At 44.4% G+C, this 27,526-nt stretch overlaps 1 long non-coding RNA gene across 1 annotated transcript; it reads right to left on the bottom strand.

The window, feature by feature from the left end:
* Positions 1-2,023: 2,023 nt before the first annotated feature.
* On the bottom strand, positions 2,024-21,244 carry LOC120994256. The gene is made up of 3 exons (XR_005777371.1): positions 21,234-21,244; positions 18,365-18,372; positions 2,024-2,129 (listed from the first exon to the last, which is right to left on the bottom strand). It is a non-coding gene; the product is annotated as an uncharacterized LOC120994256 (long non-coding RNA).
* Between the last annotated feature and the right edge of the window lie 6,282 nt (positions 21,245-27,526).

Here is a 27,526-nt window from a genome sequence, read left to right as displayed (position 1 = left end):
CCCATGTAATTACAGTTAAAAGCTGCGTAGATTAGATCCTCTCAAGTCAGTTCCCGAGATCAGCAGTTCTTAGATTGGAGACATGGCAGATGACGTTATTAATTCTACGTGTCCAGCAAGGGTACGGGGACAGGTTGTGCTGGGAAACGTTCAAGCAGGGCTCACCGGAGGCGTGGCCTAGGGGCCGACAATTTGTGGTACCCTATCCATGAAATTCCGATGGACAGATACCCAGGGGCTGCTAAAACAGAGGCCTTGATGGGAGACGTAGCCACCCCTGGGGTGTCGGCCATCAAGGGTGTCATGGGCTTCCAGGAAAAGGGGGAAGGCCTAGTCGCGGTTGGTGCATGACAGTATGGGGCAGGCCCAGACCGACCAGAAGCGGGGGTACGACCAGAAGGCTTGTGAGAGGTGGGTCAGCAAGCGTGGATACTGGTTCCTGTACCTCAGGACAAGCTTCAGGCGGCCTGGGAAGGCCCGTACCTTGCGCACCAGTGGCTCAATATCAGGATGTACCTGGTCACCCTGGACCATGCCCGGGGAAGGCAGAAGGCCTTTCCCGTGAAGCTGATGCAGGCACATCATGAGCGCGAGGCAGGTGCCCTCCTGGCATGCCGCCCATTCTAAGAAATGTTCACGAAAACGCCCAGAAGGACGAAGTCCACCGAGATGCCGTTGGGCATGGAGTATGCCCCTGCCACTTCTAAGCGGATGGTCAAGTTGCTTAAGGGACTCGAAGGGTACGCGGCCGCATACCTGGAGGTCATAGCCATCTTCGGTCCTACATGGATGGATCCCAGAGAGCATCTGGCGCAGATGCTCGGGCAGATCTGCCAGGCAGGCTTGACCCTTACGCCAGGAAAGTGCCAGCTGGGCATAAGCGAGTGCCCCGGACAGACGGGGAAGCTTTGGAATCGGAGCCCGGGAGTGTGAATGCCAGCGCATCTTGGCTCACCCCCTGGGACAAGGACCAGGTGATGTCCTTCCTGGGCACCACTGGGTACTGTAGGGGGTTCGCTCCCCACTATAGTAGCCTGGCGAGGCCCCTGACGGACCGCACCAGGACAAAGCTGCACTCCGCAGTCGATTGGACAAAAGACTGCGAGACGGCCTTTCAGGCACTGAAGGACGCCTTTTCCAGCTTCCCGGTACCCCAGGCAGCCGAATTCACGCGGACGTTTATAGTACCGACTGACGCCAGTAATTGTGGCCTCCATTGGTCAGGAACGAATGGGAGGTGGGTAAGCGGGAGCCTTGCGCTCAAGCCGTACGACTTTGCCATTCACCACCAGAGAGGGTGAGGATGGGCACACGGGGAAACACAGGAATGTACTGTCTCTAGCGCCCTCTAAAAGGGGAGGTGTGAGGAATATGGATTATAATTTAATGTCAGCCATGTTCTCAAACCAGCCATCTGCTGTCAAATAGCAGAGGTAGTGAACTCCACAGGGGGGGCCCTGCTTCAAATCCCAGCCAAATGGTAGAAAATTTCTAGCAGGTGCCTTTGTTTACAATTTCTCACCTCCATTCAGATAGCACGGATCCTGCAGCAAAGCTTCCCTGCAGGGGGTCTAGGTCATTCCCCAGTTCAATGAACATTATCAGACATCATGGAACTGGCGATTCATACGGAATTGTGAATCGCCCGTCCATCACAGACATAAACCAGATACATATTTGTGTCCCTGTGGCCACGATGAACAGGCCCGTGGTCATAGTTTGGTGGTGGCATGCCAGGGAGGGTAGATATACATATCTCCCCACAGAAACCAAATAACAGTACCATGCTTGGACTCTACTGGTAGCCTGACCCAGGTGGACTCATTGGTCCCAGAACCACCTCCTTGCGACATTCTGGTCTGGAGCCATAATCGGTTTTGTGGCTCATTTACTGCCAGCCCCAGCAGAGGGGGAGTGGACCTTTCCCAGAGGCCGGGAGGGGTCAGCTACAGGTCAAAAGGCTTGTGCCAGCAAGTGGGCGTGTCCTTCTTCTGAAAGGGGGTCACGCTGTATACGTGTTTGGAAGGGACCTGGAAACGGCTGACATCACTGCCTCCCATGTGACTATAGCCAAGCCTTACAGAAACCCATTATTCATCACCACCCAAAAGACTCATCCATCTGGTAAACTGACTTTTGTTCTGCTTAACCCTATTGTACCACGCCATCTGTATTTACCACTCAGACCAATGTATATATTTTATGTGTATATTGTGTTATGTCTAGTGAGCTCTTAAGGAAATTAAATATATAATTAAATTTTGTGCTGTTCTGGTATCTCGATCACGAATCCCCACATCCGTGTTTTGGCCTAGTTATACGCTACTGCGGGTTGGTTTCTCACCCTATATAATCATGTTAGCGGACCAGGCTTATATCAAACGAGAAGCTGGTGGCAGTCTTCCCGTGCTGAGGAAGCGCTGTTTCACTGGGGCAGTGAAAAGGCTCCCTCAGCTTGTTACTTCTCTGTGCCCGTGTGGACAGAAGGAGTCTGTAAACACTGTACCAAGCTATTCATCACAAAACCCCTTAATCAATATTTGGTGTAAGCAGGTATATCGCACCCCTCAATCTGTATTTTGTGGAAGCAGATATATCAAACCCCATTAATCAGTATTTAGCGGAAGCAGGTATATCGCACCCCTCAATCAATATTTTGTGGAAGCAGGTTTATCAAACCCCTTAATCAATATTTTGTGGAAGCAGGTGTATCGCAGGCCTCAATCAATATTTGGTGGAAGCAGGTATATCAATCCCCTTAATCAGTATTTTGTGGAAGCAGGTATATCACACCCCTCAATCTGTATTTTGTGGAAGCAGGTATATAGAACCCCTTAATCAATATTTTATGGAAGCAGGTATATCGCAACCCTCAATCAGGATTGGCAGGACCCACTAACAAACATATCCCCAGTCCACATGAAATCCAGCCCAGAACAACATCTTGACAAAACTGTCTCAGCAAACTACACTTTGCTGAAACTACTGCAGCTTTCTGGATATCAGTTATCTCACCCAGCTGATGTATCTGGGGGGGGATATACACACCTCCCAGCACTTATACTGTACACATAACAACTATATATATATATATATATATATATATATATATATATAAAAAAGGAAAAAGGGGGATGGCAGCACCGTCACAAAGAAACTTAGAAGAAAAAGGGGTGCACAGGCCCAGATATGGATATAAGCCAATCCAATAAATGTAAAAAATGAAAAAAGGGCAGCACTCCACTGGATTAAAATAAAATAAACTTTATTTACCCATAGGCTACAGCGACGTTTCGGCTCATACACAGGAGCCTTCCTCAAGCAGTCAGGAGGCTTGAGGAAGGCTCCTGTGTATGAGCCGAAACGTCGCTGTAGCCTATGGGTAAATAAAGTTTATTTTATTTTAATCCAGTGGAGTGCTGCCCTTTTTTCATTTTTTTCATTTATATATATATATATATATATATACTGTATATATATACACAGTATATATAAACCCAACCTCATCATTGACTCACACTTCAGAGGAATCTTGCCTTGTACCTCAAAACCTAATACCACCAAGGGTACCACAAACTACCATCAGGCAGGAGAATTCCCAAAGCCAGGGAGTGCTCTTAAAGGAAGAAAGGTGTGCTCATCTCATCACTGCATGACATAGGGAGTGACATAGCAACAAGTACAACTAGTCCCATCCTTACTGCTTTCCCTGCAGTTTTTGCCATCACAAACAAGATCATATCTCATTGCTGTGAACCCTCTTCTGTGCGTGTGGTTAAAAAGAGACTTTTTCCAAAAATTGCTTTCTGTAGGCTTATTGCAATCTTTATTTCTCTGAAAGAACCCTTGAGAGGATTAAGAACTGTGTGGTGGATGTAATTCAATTAATACATGTTTGCAGCATCAAAAGTTGTAAATAGTCGACTTTGTGCATCACTACTATTGCTTTCTGTCAGATAATGGACTATTGTGCTGTACAGGTTGCCACTGCTCAACTTTATAATTCTTGTTTCTCCATCATTGCTGGAAGAACTGCAACGCTGGAAGTTAGATCTTGAAAGTGTACATGGGACCAGTACTTCAACTCTGCTATGTGTCCACCACCTGAAAGCACAGAGAACGAGCTTTCACATCCAGAAAAGTGAGTACCGCTGGGGAAACAGTACTATCTAACATATTGGGAGCATCACAGTACAATATAGACTGTTCAAAGTTTCTGCCAGGATGTTACTCAAGGAGGACTACACCTATATAATAGATGTAACCCACAGCAATGTTAAGCTAAAGTTTTAAATTACCTAATTTGACCTGCAGAACTGTGAGAGACTTTTGGAGAAATATCTGACCATATGGATATTGATCAGACCAGCTATAGCTGGTCCCCCACAACTACAGCACCGTGTATGATGATGTTAACCATGTCGTATTACTTTGGAGCACCATGGTTCGAGTGCTACAATGTGGAAGCCTACACTCTGAGAGACTTTAAAGAGAAACTGATTGCCATATTTAAACTGTAACCAGTTACTACAGAACAGAAGGTAGAAATGCTCATCAGCCAACTAGAGAGTGCTGCAATGAGAGAAGTGAAATTCCTGTCCAAGTTCAGCAAAGAAGACTGTGGAACCGATACTTGAGAAACTGTACACTATCTTTGAAACCAGAACTGCATCCGAGATCAAGATGTGCTTTTTAATCACAAAACAGCAGAATGGTGAGACCCTTAGAGACTTTGTGTTATCTCTACAGGAGGTCTGGAAAGTCGTTGTGCAAGTAGACCCCTGTGAATTGGAAAACATGGATAAGACCCTGCGTGAACAGCTTGTAGAAGGTGCAGGAACAGAAACTTTAAAGAGTCCGATAAAGATGCTGTCTGCCTAACATCCAAATACCACCTTCCTGAATAGTGATGAGCGGCAGGGGCAATATTTGAATTTGTGATATTTCGCAAATATTTGGGCGAACATTCATCATATATTTGCAAATTCGCCAATTCACTATTATTTTCTTGATTGCGAAAATTGGCAATGTAATATGCACGTATTGAGTGCGCAATACAGGCGTGGGTCACTGTTGCTACATTTTTAAAGCTTCTAGAAGTTTCCTGAGACTGGAGAAAATGGTTGGCACGGAAGATCACAATAGCTTTATATGCAGATAGAGTGCTCCAAGATATTCGCGATTGCGCAAATTGGCTATTAATGATGCTCATATTTTGGCGCAATACGTGCAACTTCACATTTTAGCAGGTCTGACTACATATTACTGATTGGTGCACTAAGTAATGTTGTGAACTTGTGAAATCACAGCACTATGTCTGCAGCATGTATGTATGGACAGCAGAACCTCATCAGCTACACTATATCAGGATCTAACCTACACTGACTATCTCCCACTAACTATCTGTGTTATATATATAAGCTAACTAACTATCTAGTGTAATTAAACAGTAAAGCACAGAGCACAGCAATGACACTGCTGTCTCTCTCAGAACTGCAAAAAACTGCAGAAAATGGCTGCTGGGGAGTTTTTTATATATTAAAGGGGTTCTTATATAGTAAAGGGTTCGCTCAACCCTACCCTCAAGGTATTCAAAACTGACATACACACACACATACACTCAGCTTTATATATTAGATATATACATACATACAGTTGCAAGAAAAAGTATGTGAACCCTTTGGAATGATATGGATTTCTGCACAAATTGGTCATAAAATGTGATCTGATCTTCATCTAAGTCACAACAATAGACAATCACAGTCTGCTTAAACTAATAACACACAAAGAATTAAATGTTACCATATTTTTATTGAACACACCATGTAAACATTCACAGTGCAGGTGGAAAAAGTATGTGAACCCTTGGATTTAATAACCGGTTGAACCTCCTTTGGCAGCAATAACTTCAACCAAATGTTTCCTGTAGTTGCAGATCAGACGTGCACAACGGTCAGGAGTAATTCTTGGCCATTCCTCTTTACAGAACTGTTTCAGTTCAGCAATATTCTTGGGATGTCTGGTGTGAATTGCTTTCTTGAGGTCATGCCACAGCATCTGATTCAGGTTGAGATCAGAACTCTGACTGGGCCATTCGAGAAGGTGTATTTTCTTCTGTTTAAGCCATTCTGTTGTTGATTTACTTCTATGCTTTGGGTCGTTGTCCTGTTGCAACACCCATCTTCTGTTGAGCTTCAGCTAGTGAACATATGGCCTTAAGTTCTCCTGCAAAATGTCTTGATAAACTTGGGAATTCATATTTCCTTCGATGATAGCAATCCGTCCAGGCCCTGACGCAGCAAAGCAGCCCAAAACCATGATGCCCCCACCACCATACTTCACAGTTGGGAGAAGGTTTTGATGTTGGTGTGTTGTGCCTCTTTTTCTCCACACATAGTGTTGTGTGTTTCTTCCAAACAACTCAACTTTGGTTTCTTCTGTCCACAGAATATTTTGCCAGTACTGCTGTGGGACATCTAGGTGCTCTTGTGCAAACTGTAAATGTGCAGCAATGTTTTTTTTGGACAGCAGTGGCTTCCTCTGTGGTATCCTCCCATGAAATCCATTCTTGTTTAGTGTTTTACGTATCGTAGATTCGCTAACAGGGATGTTAGCATATGGCAGAGACTTTTGTAAGTCTTTACCTGACACTCTAGGATTCTTCTTCACCTCATTGAGCAGTCTGCGCTGTGCTCTTGCAGTCATCTTTACAGGACGGCCACTCCTAGGGAGAGTAGCAGCAGTGTAGAACTTTCTCCATTTATAGACAATTTGTCTTACCGTGGACTGATGAACAGCAAGGCTTTTGGAGATACTTTTATAACCCTTTCCAGCTTTATGCAAGTCAACAATTCTTAATCGTAGGTCTTCTGAGAGCTCTTTTGTGCGAGGCATCATTCACATCAGGCAATGCTTCTTGTAAAAAGCAAACCCAAAACTGGTGTGTGTTTTTTATAGGGCAGCTGTAACTAACACCTCCAATCTCATCTCATTGATTGGACTCCAGTTGGCTGACACCTCACTCCAATTAGCTTTTGGAGATGTCATTAGTCTAGGGGTTCACATACTTTTTCCACCTGCACTGTGAATGTTTACATGGTGTGTTCAATAAATACATGGTAACATTTAATTCTTTGTGTGTTATTAGTTTAAGCAGACTGTGATTGTCTATTGTTGTGACCTAGATGAAGATCAGGTCACATTTTATGACCAATTTGTGCAGAAGTCCATATCATTCCAAAGGGTTCTCATACTTTTTCTTACAACTGTACATACATACATACATACATACAGTATATGCATATGGCTGTAGCTGAGTTAACAGTCACACATGGTGTGTTATCACATCTAGTTATGACTTATCTTTATTTTTACTCACTTTTGTGTTTCATTTGTCCCCATTTATGTTTTTTCATGCTGTATTTATATTGGCATTATTGTCATAGGTCTATACACATTAATGCTGTGATATTGTTTATTTGCACAGAACACTATATTGCATATTGAACTTCATTTTCTGAATTCACTAAGAATTGGATATTCTTGTATTTCTAATATTTACTACATCTACATTTACTATATATTGTTGCCGATTGCTATAGATTGGTGTTATAAACTTGCTATAGGTGGACACCCCTGTGAGGTGTTATTATTTTTTGTGGAACCCAGGGTATAAAATTAAGAGGTATTTGGCGATAGCTGACTGCTGTACTTGGCTATCTCCAGAACTTTCGTAGAAATGAATTCAGTGGCTGCATGCATGGCTGCATGCATGCCTGACTTTTTTTTTTTAAAACCAGAGGAGTGTGCTTTCTATACCCGTGCAACAAAATCGTGCAGCGTAACACACAAAAAATGTGCGCTAGGTTACAGTCCATCGCAGACCCTCTCCCAAAGACGGGCCCCCCATAAACCTTTCCCAGTCCCTCCAGGCCAAAAGGCTCCCGCAAGGGACCGAGACAAAATAGGGAACCCACAGCCGAAGCCAGGGGTACGCCCCAGGCAACCCTCAGATGAAGCCGAGGGTACCCCAAGTCTCTGCTCCGGCTTCCACCTAGGCTGCCACCCAAGGTGTCGGCATGGAGCTTCAACTACTAGGCACCCCCTGCTCTGAAGAGGGGAGGGTGTCTGGACTCTGCTCTGAAGAGGGGAGGGTGTCTGGACTCTAGTTCAGCTTAGGAGTCCCTGCTCTGACTGCATATATGGCTATGTCCATATATGGAGTCAGTGATTGGGGACACCCCAGTGTATTTAAATCTAATTTAGCCTGTATTTCAGAAAAGCGTCTGCTGGGATTCAAACTCACAACCTTCTGTATTAGAAGCAATGCACTTAACCACTCAGCTATAATAGCTGCATAGCCAGTTATTGGGCTATGATGCAGAAGCTGTGAATTCAAATCCTGTCACAAACTTTTTAAGAAATAGAGGCTAAACTTAATTTAAACATATATATATGCTAGCACCGGATGGTTGAATAAAGGTGTGTGGTGTCAGTTGGAGCAGAGTGCATAAGAAGCAGAGTGCATAAGAAGCGCCGCCATTACATGCACAGTGACAGAAATTGCTCTGCTGACAGCAGTATTAGCCAGCACCACCAATCAGTTGCAGCTCTATCAGCCACCAGTCACAGTGCCCGCCGTCTCAGCACCACCAGTGAGTGCCAGCAGTCAGAGCGAGCTGTATCAGCCACCAGTCACAGTGCCAGTGGTCTCAGCACCACCAGTCAGTGCCAGCAGTCAGTGCCAGCCGTATCACCCACCAGTCACAGTGACAGCAGTCTCAGCATCAACAGTCAGTGCCAAGCGTATTAGCCACCAGTCACAGTGCCAGTGGTCTCAGCACCACCAGTCAGTGCCAGCAGTCAGTGCCAGCCGTATCACCCACCAGTCACAGTGACAGCAGTCTCAGCATCAACAGTTAGTGCCAGCTCTATCAGCCACCAGTCACAGTGCCCACCATATTAGCACCACCAATCAGTGCCAGCTGTATCAGCCACCAGTCACAGTGCCAGTGGTCTCAGCACCACCAGTCAGTGCCAGCCGTATCAGCCACCAATCACAGTGCCAGCAGTCTCAGCACCACATGGCACTGCAAGTCGTCTCAGCCACCAGTCAGCGCAAGCTGTTTCAGCCATCAGCTGCAGTCTCAGCACCACCAGTCAGTGCCAGCAGTTCGTGCCAGCCATCTCAGGCACCAGTCACAGTGCCCACAGTCTCAGCACCACCAGTCAGTCCTAGCAGTCAGTGCCAGCTGTATCAGCCACCAGTCACAGTGACAGCAGTCTCAGCACCACCAGTCAGTGCCAGCCGTATCAGCCACCAGTCACAGTGACAGCAGTCTCAGCACCACCAGTCAGTGCCAAGCATATTAGCCACCAGTCACAGTGACAGTGGTTTCAGCACCACCAGTTAGTGCCAGCTCTATCAGCCACCAGTCACAGTGCCAGTGGTCTCAGCACCACCAGTCAGTGCCAGCCGTATCAGCCACCAGTCACAGTGACTGCAGTCTCAGCACCACGTGGCACTGCCAGTCGTCTCAGCCACCAGTAAGTGCCAACTGTTTCAGCCATCAGCTGCAGTCTCAGCACCACCAGTCCGTGCCAGCCATCTCAGGCACCAGTCACAGTGCCCACAGTCCCAGCACCACCAGTCAGTGCCAGCAGTCAGTGCCAGCAATCAGTGCCAGCCGTAGCAGCCACCAGTCACAGTGCCAGTGCTCTCAGCACCACCAGTCAGTACCAGTCGTATCAGCCACCAGACACAGTGCCAGTGGTCTCAGCACCACCAGTCAGTGACAGCTGTATCAGTCACCAGTGACAGTGCAAGTGGTCTCAGCACTACCTGTCAGTGGCAGTCATATCAGCCACCAGTCACAGTGCCTGCAGTCTTAGCCAAAAGTCGGTGCCAGTGACTCATATTACAGCTACATATAAGTCAGTATTACAGTAAGAGAAAATATTATAAAATTATAAAAGTACAAGCCTACACTGCGTGCAGAATTATTAGGCAAATGAGTATTTTGACCACATCATCCTCTTTATGCATGTTGTCTTACTCCAAGCTGTATAGGCTCGAAAGCCTACTACCAATTAAGCATATTAGGTGATGTGCATCTCTGTAATGAGAAGGGGTGTGGTCTAATGACATCAACACCCTATATTAGGTGTGCATAATTATTAGGCAACTTCCTTTCCTTTGGCAAAATGGGTCGAAAGAAGGACTTGACATGCTCAGAAAAGTCAAAAATAGTGAGATATCTTGCAGAGGGATGCAGCACTCTTAAAATTGCAAAGCTTCTGAAGCGTGATCATCGAACAATCAAGCGTTTCATTCAAAATAGTCAACAGGGTCGCAAGAAGCGCGTGGAAAAACCAAGGCTCAAAATAACTGCCCATGAACTGAGAAAAGTCAAGCGTGCAGCTGCCAAGATGCCACTTGCCACCAGTTTGGCCATATTTCAGAGCTGCAACATCACTGGAGTGCCCAAAAGCACAAGGTGTGCAATACTCAGAGACATGGCCAAGGTAAGAAAGGCTGAAAGACGACCACCACTGAACAAGACACACAAGCTGAAACGTCAAGACTGGGCCAAGAAATATCTCAAGACTGATTTTTCTAAGGTTTTATGGACTGATGAAATGAGAATGAGTCTTGATGGGCCAGATGGATGGGCCCGTGGCTGGATTGGTAAAGGGCAGAGAGCTCCAGTCCGACTCAGACGCCAGCAAGGTGGAGGTGGAGTACTGGTTTGGGCTGGTATCATCAAAGATGAGCTTGTGGGGCCTTTTCGGGTTGAGGATGGAGTCAAGCTCAACTCCCATTCCTACTGCCAGTTTCTGGAAGACACCTTCTTTAAGCAGTGGTACAGGAAGAAGTCTGCATCCTTCAAGAAAAACATGATTTTCATGCAGGACAATGCTCCATCACACGCGTCCAAGTACTCCACAGCGTGGCTGGCAAGAAAGAATATAAAAGAAGAAAATCTAATGACATGGCCTCCTTGTTCACCTGATCTGAACCCCATTGAGAACCTGTGGTCCATCATCAAATGTGAGATTTACAAGGAGGGAAAACAGTACACCTCTCTGAACAGTGTCTGGGAGGCTGTGGTTGCTGCTGCACGCAATGTTGATGGTGAACAGATCAAAACACTGACAGAATCCATGGATGGCAGGCTTTTGAGTGTCCTTGCAAAGAAAGGTGGCTATATTGGTCACTGATTTGTTTTTGTTTTGTTTTTGAATGTCAGAAATGTATATTTGTGAATGTTGAGATGTTATATTGGTTTCACTGGTAAAAATAAATAATTGAAATGGGTATATATTTGTTTTTTGTTAAGTTGCCTAATAATTATGCACAGTAATAGTCACCTGCACAAACAGATATCCCCCTAAAATAGCTAAAACTAAAAACAAACTAAAAACTACTTCCAAAAATATTCAGCTTTGATATTAATGAGTTTTTTGGGTTCATTGAGAACATGGTTGTTGTTCAATAATAAAATTAATCCTCAAAAATACAACTTGCCTAATATTTCTGCACTCCCTGTATATTACTTGGACTTTTTACTAACAACATGCCACCCAAAAAAAAGGATACATCAAGTAGGACAAAAGACACAGACAATGAAACCCTACATAACCATATTCTCCTGGAGAAACAGTCAAGTCAGCAAGTAAAAATCAAAAAAAGAAAGGCTATAAAACAAAGAAAACGACGAGCAAATAGATCAATTCAAGAAAAAGAAAATGAGTGTCACAAAAACGCTAAAAGAGAAAGATTCATAAGAGCAAATAGATCTATAGAAGAACAGGAAAATCAGCGTAAAAAACAATCTCTAAGAGAAAGACAAAGACGAGCAAATAGCAACAAGAAATATAAAGAGGCAGGATAACAGATCTACAAACAGACACAACACATTTATCAACAGCCACACAGGAGAGGATAAATGATATAAGAGAAAGACAAAAACGTAAGAGACATGCTGAAAGAGAAAAAGCTAGGAGAGCAAGTCTTACATCAGAAGAACGACAATTACAATGTTTGTGGCAAGCACAATTACAGAGACTGGCCCAAAGTAAACGAGTGGAAAATAACGAATCCCGGGCAACAATAGAAAGAATGGCAATGATAAATGATATAGTTAATATTAATGAGGGTAACATTATACCCCACACATGTGGAGATTTAAATCAGATATGCAATTTTTGTCAAGCAAAACATTTTGAAGGAGAAAGACCATCTGATCAAAAATGTACACAGTGTTGCTCAAAAGGAAAAGTAAATCTTCAACCAATACGAACAAATCCGTTTATACAGCAGCTCATGATGGGTCAGCATCATTACAGCAAAAATTTCATGCAAAATATAAGGTCAATAAATAGTGCTCTAGCATCTTCATTCATCTATGGGAGCTAACATTAGTCCGCCTTCTGGCTATGGGCCATACTGTTTTTGAATCCATGGTTCGATTCAGGACCGTCTTTAATATTGATTGGACCCTGGGCAAAAATTTACTTGGGCCCCCTGGATCCCGCTTTCCCACACCTTAGCAGGCAATCACGCCCTCCACCACAACACACACACAAAAAATCCACACATCTGGTAGAGTACAGTGAATGACTGTTAATACTTCCAGTTCTGAAGACTCCAGCGGCTCAGGATCAGTGCTCTGGGCAGCTTGGCTCAGGCTGGAAGTGGGCACCGCTCTGCAGGAAGGAGACCAGGGCTCGGCTCACCCTAGTGTTCCAGTGCACCCCAGCACCCCACAGTATGCAGTTTAGCACCCTATAGTATACAGCAACCCACAGTATGCAGTATAGCACCCTATAGTATACAGCACCACACAGTATGCAGTTTAGCACCCCACACTATACAGTACCCCACAGTATATAGTATAGCAGCCCACAGTATACAGCACCCCACAGTATACAACACCTCACAGTATACAGCACCCCAAACAATACAAAATACAGCCCCCCACACTATACAGTACAGCAGTATAGCACTCCACACTATACCGCACCCTCATTATACATTATACAGACCCCCACAGTATACAGTACAGCAGTATAGCCCCCCACACTATACAGGCCGCCCCCCACAGTATACAGGCCCCCACAGTATACAGCCCCCCCCCCCACAGTATACAGCCCCCCCACACAGTATACAGGCCCTCACACAGTATACAGGCCCCCCATACAGTATACAGCCCACCACACAGTATACAGCCCACCACACAGTATACAGTCCCACACAGTATACAGCCCACCACACAGTATACAGCCCACCAAACAGTATACAGCCCACCACACAGTATACAGTCCCACACAGTATACAGTCCCACACAGTATACAGCCCCACACAGTATACAGTCCCACACAGTATACAGTCCCACACAGTATACAGTCCCATACAGTATACAGTCCCACACAGTATACAGTCCCACACAGTATACAGCCCACCACACAGTATAAGGCCCCCACACAGTATACAGCCCCTACACAGTATACAGCCCACCACACAGTATACAGCCCCCACACAGTATACAGGCCCCCACACCGTATACAGTCCCACACAGTATACAGTCCCACACAGTATACAGCCCACCACACAGTATACAGCCCACCACACATTATACAGGCCCCCACACAGTATACAGGCCCCCACACAGTATACAGTCCCACACAGTATACAGTCCCACACAGTATACAGGCCCCCACAGTATACAGCCCCCCACAGTATACAGCACCCCACTATACAGTAGTTTACAGTATATTAATATAACAGCCCCTGTCACCTTTTTCTGATGTAATCTTCACACAAAAAAGCTCCACAGTTAACTTCTGCAACACTCCACAGGACCTGTGATGACCTCATAGCCATGTGACCAGTAATTGCTAGGTTACTGGTCACATGGTGATGATGTCATTAAGGTCCTAAATCACAACTTTAACACAGTACGATTATGATGCCTGGAATCCTGGTAGAGCTGACAGCCTGACACCCGGGGCAGTGGCTAGCAGGGCTCAAGAGGCAGCTGCCTTGGGCCCCCCAGGAGCAAGAGGCAGCTGCCCCTTTTGCCCCTTGGTAAAGACGGCCCTGGTTCGATTTGTCACAGAGCAGGAACACTGCATCCTCAACAGGGTGAAAACAGACAGTTTGCACAATTATACATTTTAGATCCCTCTGAAGCTGCAGAACAAAGAATGCAAATTTCTGCCAACTCAGGAATAAATACAGAGCTTATGCAAACATTAAGTACATTTATGGCACAATTCAATCCTTTTGCCGAGGCCTGCAAAATATTGTACCAAGTTGAAAAAGAATATGAAGAGAATGCCGCCAAAAATGACAATGTTATTAAGGAAGTGTCCATGACAATAGTACAAGATCGCAAAAATGACCAAAGGCGCTATAACGCACCAAAATATAATGAGGTTGCTTTTATTTTTCAAAATGATGATGGAGAACCACCACTTGAAAGGGATCTTCTTATACACTGCAAACCAAGTGAAGATTATACAAATAAATAAAAAAAACACAAAGAATTAGTGTCCTTGATCCTAATTTGGAACCCATGGTTTACATGGCTGACTGATTCACGCGCATAACAAAACACAAGGTGCATATTAAAATATATAACACTATATAATGACTATATAAACTGACTATGGTCTCTGCTGCACTGGTCTCTGCTGCACTGTACAGTATTTTTCGCCCTATAAGATGCACCTAGTTTTAGAGGAGAACAATAAGAAAAAAATATTTTTCATTACACCTCAGGTCAGACCAGCAATCAGACCCCCAATGTTAATCAGACCTCAGATCAGACCCCCAATGGCTCAGATCAACCCCCAAACCTTTAGCCATCTATCAGCCCCCAATGTCAGCCATAAACCCCCCCAATGTCAGCCATAAACCCCCCCAATGTCAGCCATAAACCCCGCATTAGCCCCTCATGTCAGCCATAAGCCCCCCATTAGCCCCTCATGTCAGCCATAAGCTCCCATTAGCCCCTCATGTCAGCCATAAGCCCCCCATTCGCCCTTCATGTCAGCCATAAGCCCCCCATTAGCCCCTCATGTCAGCCATAAGCCCCCCATTAGCCCCTCATGTCAGCCATAAGCCCCCCATTAGCCCCTCATGTCAGCCATAAGCCCCACTTTAGCCCCTCATGTCAGCCCCATGTCAGCCATCAGCCCCCAGTGCAAATAAAATAAAATAAAAAAAACACTTACCTTTCCTGCTCCTGGTCACCACCGCGATCCTCTTCATTCTTCATTCTGCTGTCGGCTGGCTGTGTATAGCGGCGCACAGCGTGAGGTCACAGAGAGACCTCACGCTGTGCGCAGCCATGCACAGCCGATAGCCGAGCCGAGGACCAGGAAGTGGTGAGTACAGATCCTTCACCGCTCCCTGGTCCTTCTGTACTAATGAAGCGCTTCCATAATGGAAGCGCTTCATTAGTACAGAGTTAAAGACTGCCCTGATCGCCGCGGCCCGGCTAACAATCTTCCACGGCCCGATCCTGGGCCGTGGCCCGGCGGTTGGGGACCGCTGGTCTACGTGATAGAATTTCAAAAGAGAGGTTTACCACATGCTCACATACTTCTCATTCTTAAAGAAAGCTGTAAACCAAAAAATGAAGAACTGATAGATAAAATTGTCTCTGCTGAAATCCCTAACATAGAAATCACTTCTCGCTTACATGCAATTGCAACAAAGCATATGATTCATGGACTATGCGGAGCACTCAATCCTAATTCTCCTCCATGTATGACAAATGACAAATGCTGTAAGGATTTTCCGAAGGAGTTCCAACAAAAAACTAATGCTAATAGCAATTAGTGATGTCCCGAACTATTTGCCGGCGAACAGTTCATGGCGAACATGGCTTGTTCGCGTTCGCTGCGGCGGGCGAACATATGCGATGTTCGGTCCGCCCCCTATACGTCATCATTGTGTAAACTTTGACCCTGTACCTCACAGTCAGCAGACACATTCCAGCCAATCAGCAGTAGACCCTCCCTCCCAGACCCTCCCACCTCCTGGACAGCATCCATTTTAGATTCATTCGGAAGCTGCATTCTTAGTGAGAGGAGGGTGTCACGGCTGAGGATGGGGGAAACCCTCAGCCGTGCGATGCCAGAAGATGTATGGTCGCTACTCGACCAGGACGACAAAATTAGGGAGCAGGTCACCTCCTATTACGTCCCTAACTCTGACCCTGACTCCTAGCTGTATGAGCCGACCCTGATGGTAGGAGGGCTCATACTCCGGAACCTTGGGGTCCCTACTAGCCCTCAGGGTGGCCCTGAACTAGGAGCAGAGTAAGACCACCTGTTCCTCCTGGATACGGAGGAACAGGAGTCTCACTGGCCAAGCTGCAAGGAGATGGAGTACATAAACAGACGTATGGATATGGCAGGAGAACTACACTAGTTCACACCTACCTGCCACCGCCTTGCTGACTGGATCCCGTGCTCACAAGCTGATGTCCACACCATACATAAATGGACACAGCAAACACACATACACACACAGGAACCCAGATCCATAGCTGCATTAAACATGAAAGGAAAACAACATCAACTTAACATCACATATAAACATTTATGACCACAAGGGTGGCCCTCACTGGCAGATGGTATTAGAGACCAGTAGGATGCCTCCAGCTTACTACAAGGCTGGAGTACCCCTCAGCTTCAGGTCTCCACTGAGGCTTTATAGCCCATGTAGCCACACCCACACACAGACACACCCAGTGTTCACACAAAGAAGGGAGTTAACCCTTCCTACACCAGATAAGGGAAGACAGACACTTAAAGGGGAAGTGTAATCATAACATAAATACACACCAAAACAACAAAAGTGCATACATACAAACACAGGTTGCCTGGTGCAACCGCATGCACTTTACAGCAAGCTGCCTAACACCAGCTCAGGCTGCTATACTGCCACATACATTTTGTTGCCAGCGGCAACCACAGGTGAGGCAACATACTACAGCCCTCACCTGTGATTGACAACCAGACAAGACCGCAGGCAACTGCATGCGGCTCCAGGAGTCACGGCCATGACCATGGTCGTGACAGAGGGACAGTGCTGTTTGCTGATTTAATAGGGAAAGCGTTAGCTAGTGTTCTGTGTCCACAGGCTCATCTGCTGTAAGGACAGCGTCCTGACAGCACCCCAAAAAGCCCTTTTTAGGGCTGGTAAATCAGTCTGCTTTTTTTTTTTTTTATATATATATATACAGTGCAGACCAAAAGTTTGGACTCACCTTCTCATTCAAAGAGTTTTCTTTATTTTCATGACTATGAAAATTGTAGATTCACACTGAAGGCATCAAAACTATGAATTAACACATGTGGAATTATATACATAACAAACAAGTGTGAATGCCAAGAGTGTGCAAAGCAGTAATCAAAGCAAAAGGTGGCTACTTTGAAGAACCTAGAATATGACATATTTTCAGTTGTTTCACACTTGTTTGTTATGTATATAATTCCACATGTGTTAATTCATAATTTTGATGCCTTCATAGTCATGAAAATAAAGAAAATTCTTTGAATGAGAAGGTGTGTCCAAACTTTTGGTCTGTACTGTATATATATATATATATATATATATATATATACATATATATATTTTGCAGTTGCGTGCCCGTGTGAGAGAGGCTGCAGGCTCTCAGACTGTACTGTGTGCACACCATTCATACAGGGTGTCACAGACAGTACCTTGCAGATAAAAAAAAGTCAATTTTATTTAATTTTTTTATATAATCGCAGTTGCCAGACAGTGAGAGGCTGCAGGCTCACAGACTGTACTGTGTGCACACCATTCATACAGGGTGTCACAGACAGTACCTTGCAGATAAAAAAAAGTCAATATTTTTTTTTTATTTTATATAATCGCAGTTGCCAGACAGTGAGAGGCTGCAGGCTCACAGACTGTACTGTGTGCACACCATTCATACAGGGTGTCACAATACCTTGCAGATAAAAAAGGTCAATTTATTTTTTCTCTGTGATATAATCGCAGTTGCAAGCCAGTGAGTGTCTGGCCCACAGACTGTACTGTGGCCACTGGCCAGGCCACCACTCATACCGTTACAGGGTGTCACAATACCTTGCAGATTAAAAAAAGTCAATTTATTTTTTCTCTGTGATATAATCGCAGTTGCCAGACATTGAGAGGCTGCAGGCTCACAGACTGTACTGTGGCCACTGGCCAGGCCACCACTCATACCATTACAGGGTGTCACAATACCTTGCAGATAAAAAAAAGTCAATTTTTTTTTTCTCTGTAATATAATCGCAGTTGCCAGACAGTGAGAGGCTGCAGGCTCACAGACTGTACTGTGTCCACTGGCCAGGCCACCACTCATACCGTTACAGGGTGTCACAATACCTTGCAGATAAAAAAAAGCCAATTAATTTTTTCTCTGTGATATAATCGCAGTTGCAAGCCAGTGAGTGTCCGGCCCAACGGTATGAGTGGCCACTGGCCAGCCCACCACTCATACCGTTACAGGGTGTCACAATACCTTGCAGATAAAAAAAAGTCAATTAATTTTTTCTCTGTGATATAATCGCAGTTGCCAGACAGTGAGAGGCTGCAGGCTCACAGACTGTACTGTGGCCACTGGCCAGGCCACCACTCATACCATTACAGGGTGTCACAATACCTTGCAGATAAAACTAAGTCAATTTAAAACTAAGTCAAAACTAATAAGTCAATTTATTATTTCTCTGTAATAAATATAATCGCAGTTGCAAGCCAGTGTGTGTCAGGCCCACACAGACTGTACTGTGCCCACTGCCCACCACTTATATAGGGTGGCACAGTACCTTGCATGCATAGTACCACTTATCTAAAAAAAAAATTACAGGCAGAGTCGTGGTCGTGGTGCTGTGATTTCCACTGGCCCTGTAATAATGCCCAGTGTTCAGAGGCCACGTACCCTGAACCCGAAAAATTTGGAGAAAATAGTTGACTGGCTTACACAGGACACCCAATCTTCAACAGCTTCCGCTAAGAACCTTAACACACCATCCTCCTCCAGCTCAGCTTCGGTCACCTGCTCTCAAGTTACCACTCTCCCACCCGCCGACACCACCACCACTACCTCCACAGCCACCACAGCCGCTTCACTTGATCCGTCAGAGGAGTTATTTACACATCAGTTGGATGAAATTAGTGATGAGCAACCATTATTGCCAGAGGATGTAGATAACAGGGATATGTCTCAGTCAGGCAGGATTACACACATGGACGTACAGTGTGATGATGATGATGATGATGATGTTGTACCCGCTGCTGCTTCCTTTGCTGAGGTGTCAGATACAAGTGAAGTGGTTGATGATGACGATGTGTCCGTGGATGCCACGTGGGTGCCTGCTCGAAGAGAAGAAGAAGAGGGGGAAAGTTCAGAAGGGGAGACAGAGAGAAGGAGGAGACGAGTTAGAAGCAGGGGGAGGTCGTCGCAAGGAGCTAGTGGCACAGTCAGACAGCATGTATCGGCACCCGGGGTAAGCCAGACAGCACGCCAATCAACGCATGCTGATGCCACCACCAGAATGCCTTCATTGCAAAGCTTAGCAGTGTGGCATTTTTTTTGTGTGTCTGCCTCTAATAACAGCAATGCCATTTGCAACCTGTGCCAAAAGAAACTGAGTCGTGGGAAGTCCAACACCCACCTCGGTACAACTGCTTTACGAAGGCACATGATCTCACATCACAAACGCCAATGGGATCAACACATGAGTACAAGCATCACACAAACTCAAAGCCACCATCCTCCTCCTGGTCCAGCATCTTCAGCCATGTCAACCACTGCTGTCCTCCTTGCCCCCTCTCAACCACCGCCACTCCGCCTCTCACCTTCAGCAGTTCCATCTCATCTGCCCACAGTCAGGTGTCTGTCAAGGAAATATTTGAGCTTAAGAAGCCAATGTTACAGAGTCCCCCCCTTGCCCGGCGTCTGACAGCTGGCTTGTCTGAACTCTTAGCCCGCCAGCTTTTACCATACCAGCTGGTGGAGACTGAGGCCTTCAAAAAATTTGTCGCTATTGGGACACCACAGTGGAAGGTACCCGGACAAATTTTTTTTGCAAAAAAGGCAATCCCAAACCTCTACTCAGTTATTGAAAAGGAAGTCATGGCATCTCTGGCATACAGTGTTGGGGCAAGGGTCCATTTGACCACTGATACCTGGTCTGCAAAGCACGGTCAGGGCAGGTATATCACCTACACTGCGCATTGGGTCAACCTGCTGACGGCTGACAAGCATGGAATGCGTGGCTCTGCAGCGGAGTTGGCGACACCACCACGACTTGCAGGCAGGCCTACTGCCACCTCCTCTACTCCTCCTACTCCATCCTTTTCCATAACCTCCTCGGCTGAGTCCTCTTCTGCTGCGGCGTCTGGCTGCACATCAACTGAATCCCCCCAGCTCCCCAGGGGCTATTCCACATCCCGGATACGACAGTGTCACACTGTCTTGGGGTTGACTTGCCTGAAAGCAGAGAGCCACACCGGACCAGCACTCCTGTCCGCCCTGAACGCACAGATGGATCAGTGGCTGACCCCGCACCAACTGGAGATCGGCAAAGTGGTGTGTGACAATAGAAGCAATTTGTTGGCGGCATTGAATTTGGGCAAGTTGTCACATGTGCCGTGCATGGCACATGTGTTGAATCTCATCGTACAACGCTTTGTGTCTAAGTACCCAGGCTTACAGGACGTCCTCAAGCAGGCCAGGAAGGTGTATGGCCATTTCAGGTGTTCCTACACGGCCATGGCGCACTTTTCCGTTATTCAGCGGCGAAACAACATGCCAGTGAGGCGCTTGATTTGCGACAGGCCGACACGTTGGAATTCAACACTCCTAATGTTCGACCACCTGCTCCAACAAGAAAAATCCATCAACGAGTATTAGTATGACCGGGGTGCTAGGACAGCCTCTGCGGAGCTGGGAATTTTTTTGCCACGTTACTGGACGCTCATGCGCAATGCTCATGCGTCCTTTTGAGGAGGTGACAAACCTAGTCAGTCGCACCGAAGGTACCATCAGCGACCTCATCCCATTTGTTTTCTTCCTGGAGCGTGCCCTGCGAAGAGTGCTGGATCAGGCTGTAGATGAGCGTGAAGAGGAAGAGGAAGAGTTGTAGTCACCGTCACCACCAGAAACAGCCTTGTCATCATCGCTTGCCGGACCTGCGGCAACGCTGCAAGAGGAGTATGAGGAGTCAGAGGAGGAATGTGGCTTTGAGGAGGAGGAAGACCAACCACAACAGGCATCCCAGGGTGCTCGTTGTTGTCACCTATCTGAGACCCGTGGTGTTGTACGTGGCTGGGGGGAAGAACAGACCGTCAATGACATCAGTGAGGAAGAGGAACGGGAAATGAGTAGCTCTGCATCCAACCTTGTGCAAATGGGGTCTTTCATGCTGTCATGTCTGTTGAGGGACCCTCGTATAAAAAGGATGAAAGAGAACGACCTGTATTGTGTGGCCATGCTACTAGACCTCCGGTATAAGCAGAAAGTGGCGGAAATGTTACCAAATTACCGAAAGTCAGAAAGGATGCAGCAGTTCAAAACCAAACTAAAAAATATGCTTTACACAGCTTATAAGGGGGATGTCACAGCACAACGGGAATCAAACTGGGGAAGAGGTTAAAGTAATCCTCCTCCTACCACGACGGCGGCAAGGACAGGACGCTTTACAGATGTGTTGTTGATGGAGGACATGCAGAGCTTTTTCAGTCCTACACATCGCCACAGCCCTTCGGGATCCAGCCTTAGAGAACGACTCGACCAACAGGTAGCAGACTACCTCGCCTTAACTGCAGATATCGACACTCTGAGGAGCGATGAACCCCTTGACTACTGGGTGTGCAGGCTTGACCTGTGGCCTGAGCTATCCCAGTTTGCGATAGAACTTCTGGCCTGCCCCGCTTCAAGTGTCCTGTCAGAAAGGACCTTCAGTGCAGCAGGAGGCATTGTCGCCTCGGTCAAAAAAGTGTTGATTACCTCACCTTCATTCAGATGAATGAGGCATGGATCCCGAAGGGACTGACAGTGGGGGATACGTTTGACTAACAAAAGGCCTGATGACATGCCTTGGCCTCAAAATGGTCCCCACGCTGCTGTATTTAATGTCTGCATACCGGATGACTTTCGTGAATTCTCCGCCACCAACTAGGGTTCAAGCCGCAATGTTTTAGTCACCTTTCTGCCTGGAAAACATTGATTTTTCCGGCTGCTGCTACAACAGCGGCTGTAACAATACCATTATTTTTCAGGCATGCGTACATGCCTAATTTTTCTGGCCTCTGGTGCTGCACTGTGGCTGCAAAAACAAAACAAAAAAAAAGGCACATTCAAGTGTCAATTCCCCTTCATGATCGTTACCTTGTTGTGGTGAAGGGGCTTGTGTATCACAATGAAGCGATCATCACCTCTATGAGTGTGTTGGCAATGTTGCCACACCCCAGATGATAAGGCCGTTGCTTCATTATGATCAGACCAAAAGCGATCAGCTGGATAATTTTTCATAGAAAAAACATAATTTTTTTTTATTTATTTTTTTAAGTTGTATGGTTGGGTTTTTAATACATAAAATAAAAAAATCATAATAAAGTCTCTTAATAGTTTATTAGAAATAATGCAGACAATTAAAAAAATCCCCATCAATTCCAATACAAAGCAAGTACAGAGCTCAGAACTAAATTATTTCAGGATGTCGTAATGGTTCGTTAATTCGACAATGGTTAATCAATTCGACACACGTCCCCGGATAGGGGACGTAACAAGGATTAAACTGATAGGAATAGTACTAGTTAAGACATCACTCATATAGGGTGTCACAGCACATTGCTCCGTGCACGCGCAGTGCCCCAACTTGGGAGTAAGAGGACCGACCAAGCTGTTTTTTCCATCTCCCGGTTCCTAAAATCAATTCAGTTTGGTGTATCAGAGGTTGGTCTGTCACTGTGAAGGCAGTCGAAGGTACCCGGCCTAAAGTTTTTTTCACAAAAGGCAATCCCACCCTGATATGGGACGTAACAGGGATTAAACTGATGAGAATAGTACTACAGAAAATACCACTCATATCGGGTGTGACAGTAAATTGCACGGCGCAGACGCAGTGACCGTGGATTAAAACAAAGGGGAGGGAGCCAGCGTTTTTTTAACCATCTCCCCGTTTGAAAAATCTATTCAATAAATGGACCCCAGATTGGGGACGTAAGAGGGATTAAACTGATGAGAATAGTACTACAGAAAATACCACTCATATCGTGTGTGACAGTAAATTGCACGGCGCAGACGCAGTGACAGTGGATTAAAACAAAGGGGAGGAAGCCAGCGTTTTTTTAACCATCTCCCCGTTCAAAAAATCAATTCAATAAATGGACCCCAGATTGGGGACGTAACAGGGATTAAACTGATGAGAATAGTACTACAGAAAATACCACTCATATCGGGTGTGACAGTAAATTGCACGGCGCAGACGCAGTGACCGTGACGTGGATTCAAACAAAGGGGAGGGAGCCGGCGTTTTTTTAACCATCTCCCCGTTCGAAAAATCTATTCAATTCACTTTTCGGGGACCCTTGGTGTTGTACGTGGCTGGGTGGAGGAAGAAACCTTCAATGACATCAACGGGACATGGCTAGCTTGCTATCCAACCTTGTGCAAATGGTGAGTTTGCGGTTGGGCAAATGGACTGTTTGCGGTTGTTTGCGGTGCATTAAAAGAGGAGTTTGGTCTGTCAGAGTTTGGTCTGTCAATGTCTTTGAAGCGGGCGTAACCCTTACACTATCTGATCGATACAACATCATACCTGATCGTATACACACACTGGATGTTTTAAACCACGTTGTTCAAAAAAAAATAATTTAATTCTAGGTATGTCAGTGGTCCAGAAGCAGCATGGCGTTTGCATGGGTTTGAAATGCATTATTAATCCCATACCATCCATAGATTAGCAGTGCATCTGCCTGAAAGCAATCAGTTTTTTTCAACCCAAATGACATTACCACAGCGGTACAGAGAGCTTTAAACCGTGATACTCAATTGACAGCTTGGTTCAAATTGAATCAACAAAAAGAGGAAGCAAAGAATATATTATATTCGGACATTCCTTTGCATTATGTGTTTGACTCTCAAAATTGTTGTTGGAAATTGCATCAAAGTGGTGCAGAAAAAATTATTGGACGAATGTATTCTGTCAACTTAATATCAGATGCAGAGCGTAACTCTCTGCGTCTACTATTGCTGCATGTGGCTGGTGCAGTATCCTTTGAAGATCTGAGGACAGTACATGGTAATGTCTATCCCACTTTCCAAGAGGCTGCAAAAGCAAAAGGACTTATTAATGATGATGATGTGTGGGAGAACACTCTGGAAGATGCTGTCCACTTTACAATGCCTAAACAACTTAGGGAATTATTTGCATATGTCTGCGTTTTTGCATCATTACAAAATATGAGTGCACTTTTTTTAAAATATGAGCAATATCTCATTGAAGATTTAGTTCACAAACATAAACAACACAATGGAAAAAGTAGTATAGACAAACCGCTCACTCCCCTTACAATTCTGGAATGGGTGCTCTAGTCTCAAATTGATTCACTCAAATCAACAAAGGCGTAATAAAAAGTATATATTATGTAGTATGAGACTGGCACTCCCTCGCATGGAAATAGAGCAATAGTAATAGTGTTGTTACACAATATTTAGTTGGCTAAATATATTAAAATACAATATTACAATACAATATTAAAATAACAATGGCTGCAGCGGAGACAATATCAATCCCTAAAAATACCTAAAATCTAAAACTTCAATAAAAACTCAAAATAAACAACACAATGATGATTGTATAATTTGTCGTAAGATCGCACTTAAAGAAATAACCTACATTCTGGAACTACATGTCAAAAACTGTGAAGATTTTGGATTGCCTTCCACAATGCCAAATACTGATCAACTTTGGAATATGTATGATAAGGAATTACAAAAATACAGAGCTAAAGAAATGGAGAAAACATTAAACAGAGAAAAAAAAGAGCTTCAGAAAAAATATTGTCTACAAGCAAAAATGACAACCTTTGCAACCATTGTTTTTTCTTGGATGGTCCAGGAGGTAGTGGTAAAACATATCTTTACAAAACCCTTCTCAGCACAGTTCGTGGAGAAGGTAACATTGCACTCCCTGTAGCCTCAACAGGTATAGCAGCCAATCTTCTTGAGGGTGGAAGAACATACCACTCTCAGTTCAAATTACCTGTTCCGATAGTTGAGAACTCAATATCAAATATGCGTCTCAATTCTGCTGATGCTGAAAATTTGAGATCATCTACAGTGCTCATTTGGGATGAGTGTACAATGGCCCCGTCTATTGCTCTTACAGTGGTTGACAAACTGCTAAAAGAAATAATGGATAACCAGAAACCCTTTGGAGGAAAAGTTTTATTACTTGGTGGAGATTTTCAGCAAATACTTCCAGTGGTTCCTCTTGGTGACCGGACAAAAATTGTTGAAGCATGTATAAAGTATAATAAACTGTGGCAAAACTTCCAAATACTTAACCTTACAAACAATATCCGTTCAGTTGATATTGATTTCAGCAATTGGTTGATCAAAGTTGGCAATGGTGATACACCACACATTGACGGTTTGCCTGAAGACATAATTGAAATCCCTTCAAAAATTTTAAAATATTGTCAACAACTTTTTTGGAGAAAGAATTTTAGTTGCTGATGTCTCAAAGATACCAAAAAAATGTATTCTTTGCCCAAAGAACTCTGATGTTGATAGCATAAATGAAGAGGTGCTAAACATTTTGGAAGGAGATACTGTGACATTCCTTAGCTCAAACTCAATTGATGACTCAACTGAGGAAGATATGCAGAACTATCCTATTGAGTTTCTTAATGAGTTAACTCCAACAGGAATGCCGAGGCATAAACTGAACCTTAAAAAGGGAGCAATAATTATGCTCCTCAGAAATATAAACCCTAAAAGAGGATTGTGCAATGGAACCCGCCTCTTTGTTATAGACTTGAAAAGAAACCTCATTATTGCTCAAGTAATAACAGGATTAGCTCCATCCTCTACTAATTTGCCATTTACCTTAAGAAGACGACAATTTCCAGTTGCATTAGCCTTTGCCATGACAATTTAATAAAGCTCAGGGGCAAACCTTAGAAAAAGTTGGCATTTACTTGCCAGAACCAGCATTCTGCCACGGTCAGTTATATGTTGCTTTATCTAGAGTTAGAACTTTTTCAGATGTGGTTGTAAAGGTTGTAGATGGTCTTGAACAAGGCAAACTGTTGCCAAATTCAGATAGAATATTTACAAGAAATGTGTATAAAGAAATTTTATAGAAAAATTTCAATAGGTTAAAAAATACCTTTTTCTTGAATATCTGATTCAGGTATTGTATATTGCAGATTGTTACAATCTATACTTACTGTATCGTGATATATACGTTTCCATTTTATTTTTATTATTAATTTACTTTTGACTTCTTTCCAAAATATTTTTGACAAAAGAAAATAAAACAAGAAATACAATGTGGTTAAATTATCTTACTATTTAATATAGACTAATACACCCTTGTCAGCTGATTCCACATAGGTCTACAGAACCTGTTCTATTACACGCTTATACAAGTAGAGCCCCCCTGACAGATTGAAGAGGATGTCAGCAGTAAATTTGTGTTGACATCACTGATTAACCCCTTAAGGACCGGGCTCATTTTCACCTTAAGGACCAGGCTCATTTTCACCTTAAGGACCAGGCCATTTTTTGCAAATCTGACCAGTGTCACTTTAAGTGCTCATAACTTTAAAACGCTTTGACTTACCCAGGCCGTTCTGAGATTGTTTTTTCGTCACATATTGTACTTCATGACACTGCTAAAATTGGGTCAAAAAAGTTAATTTTTTTGCATAAAAAAATACAATTTTTACCGTAAATTTTGAAAAATTAGCAAATTTCAAATTTTCTGTTTCTCTACCTCTGTAATACATAGTAATACCCCCAAAAATTGTGATGACTTTACATTCCCCGTATGTCTACTTCATGCTTGAATTGTTTTGGGAATGATATTTTATTTTTTGGGGATGTTACAAGGCTTAGAAGTTTAGAAGCAAATTTTGAAATTTTCAGAAATCTTCAAAATCCCACTTTTTATGGACCAGTTCAGGTTTGAAGTCATATTGTGAGGCTTAGATAATAGAAACCTCCCAAAAATGACCCCATTCTAGAAACTACACCCCTCAAGGTATTCAAAACTGTTTTTTCAAACTTTGTTAACCCTTTAGGTGTTCCACAAGAGTTAATGGCAGATGGAGAAACAATTTTGAAATTTATATTTTTTGGAAAATTTTCCAATATAATCAATTTTTTCCAGGAGTAAAACAAGGGTTAACTGCCAAACAACACTCAAAATGGGTTGCCCTGATTCTGTAGTTTGCAAAAACACCCCATATGTGGTCGTAAAC

Source organism: Bufo bufo, chromosome 3, assembly GCF_905171765.1.
Source record: "Bufo bufo chromosome 3, aBufBuf1.1, whole genome shotgun sequence".
Classification (NCBI taxonomy): domain Eukaryota; kingdom Metazoa; phylum Chordata; class Amphibia; order Anura; family Bufonidae; genus Bufo; species Bufo bufo.
The sequence above is the reverse complement of the archived record's forward strand: the minus strand, read 5'-3'. Positions and strand labels throughout refer to the sequence as shown.